Here is a 1,982-nt window from a genome sequence, read left to right on the forward strand (position 1 = left end):
CTGAGAGCTTAAAATTCAGGAGCTTTTGGTGGCCATTAACATAAACTGAAGAAACAGAAGGAGCAAGTGGAAGGAATGAAGCTCAAAGGGGCAGCAATGGGAGATGAATGAAGAATCACCACGATACTACTTCCATCCCTGGTTCTGGTAGCTCCTGATAAACATCTTTGCCCTTCACTCAGCTGGATGTTCAGTTCCTCTTTGGATTCCTTATATTCCAAATATACTTCCAATAAACTTTTCCTTTTGCGGAAGCAAATGTAAATGTTGTTTCCGATCCTTGAAATCAAAAGTGTGCTAATGTATCTCTTGAAAGCACAAACCTGATCTGTATCATTCAATGGCTCCTCATGACCTTCACATCAAGTCCAAATTCCTTAGCACGGCTGTAAGGCCCTCATAACCTGGACTGACTTGTCTCTCAAGCATCATGGCTGACTTTTTCTCTCTCTCTCCTTCCTCCCACTCGCTCCTCACCCTCCCTCCTCACCTTCTGTGCTCTGATCATACTCAACGACTCTCAGTTCCCGTGTCATGCTATTCTACCAGCCTCCAGGCCAGCCTTTTCCTCTCTGTAGTTTCCACCACCTCTCTTTCCCCAGCAGCTACTACTCATCCTTCAGATTCCAACTTAGGCATTAATTCAGGAAATCCTCTCAGGTGCTCCCAAACCAAATTGATTGCCCCTCCTATGTTATCCCACAGCAGCATGTCCCTAACCGCATTACAGCATTTAACATTCTGCATCTAAATGGCCTGTTTGTGTCTCACAGCAGACTCTAAGCAATGTGAGGTAGGGACAGGGCTTGGGTTACCATTACATAATCTGGAATAGAATTAGCATTCAAATGTTCATTCAATGAACAAATGAGTGAGCACAGAGAACCATATCTGTTATCTAACTGAGAAACACGAAGTTACAAGTGAGCTGTGAATCTTTTCACCGAAAAGTGCCCATTTGTTCTCATTTTTGCTTATTCTGGTCTGTAATAGCTCTAATAACATATTCGAGAGCTGCTCCCTCAGGCTTCAAAACCAGACAGATACTCATAATGTATGCAACTTTCTTTTACGCTAAGTCAAAGCTAAATGCACATGAATCAATAGAGGGATTATCTATATTTTGTGGACATGGGTGGTCCAGACACCCATGAGGAGATAAATAAATGTTTGAGGTGGGTCCTTCAATGATTTTTACAACGGGTGCCAATTTGGCAAGCTTGACTGGGCCCTACCAGCGCGAGGAACCATGATTTTGGTATGATGTTGGGGAATTTGTGGCTTCCATCTGCTGGTTATCTCACGAAATGTAGAGCTGAGAAAAATCACATACTGATTAAATCATAGAATCCCACACTTGGAAGGGACTTCATGAGATGATCTGGGCCCGCCTCCTGAAGGTCAATGCATAAATCATCTCGTGCAGATGGCTGTTTATACTATTTTTAAAGCTCTTTAAGGGTGGAGATTACACAGCTTCCCTTGGTAGCCTGATCCTCACGGTCAAGAACTTCCTTTTTTAAAAGCCCGGTTTTTCACTGCAGTTTGGCCCACTTCCTCTTTTTCAGCTCTCTGTGTATACTGAGCATACACGCTCAACCTCTCCTGCTAATTACCGCTGGCCCACACCCCATATTCTTGCAATTAATTATTAAGATTTGTGCTGTTCTCCCCTTCCCAAGCTACACAGCTTTATTTTTCAGGCTTTTTTTTTCCTCTTCGATTATTTTTGTCATTCAAATTTTTCTTCTCAGAACCTATCCCAGAGCTCACCATATAAAACGGGTAATGACATTTCTGTTAAGTCCTGATCAGCTGTAAATAAACAGCAAACTTGCTTCTTATCTGATCCCAGTATTGTGTTTACTGTTTAAATTACAATGTTTTCTTTTTTGTTTCCAGAGTTGTTCCACAATAAATCTCAAGCCTTTTACTGTTGAATTGATATTTAGCTAGTCTTTCTTCATGTCAACTCTACAATT

This window comes from Trichechus manatus, unplaced genomic scaffold (genome assembly GCF_000243295.1).
Source record: "Trichechus manatus latirostris isolate Lorelei unplaced genomic scaffold, TriManLat1.0 scaffold00036, whole genome shotgun sequence".
NCBI classification, from domain to species: domain Eukaryota; kingdom Metazoa; phylum Chordata; class Mammalia; order Sirenia; family Trichechidae; genus Trichechus; species Trichechus manatus.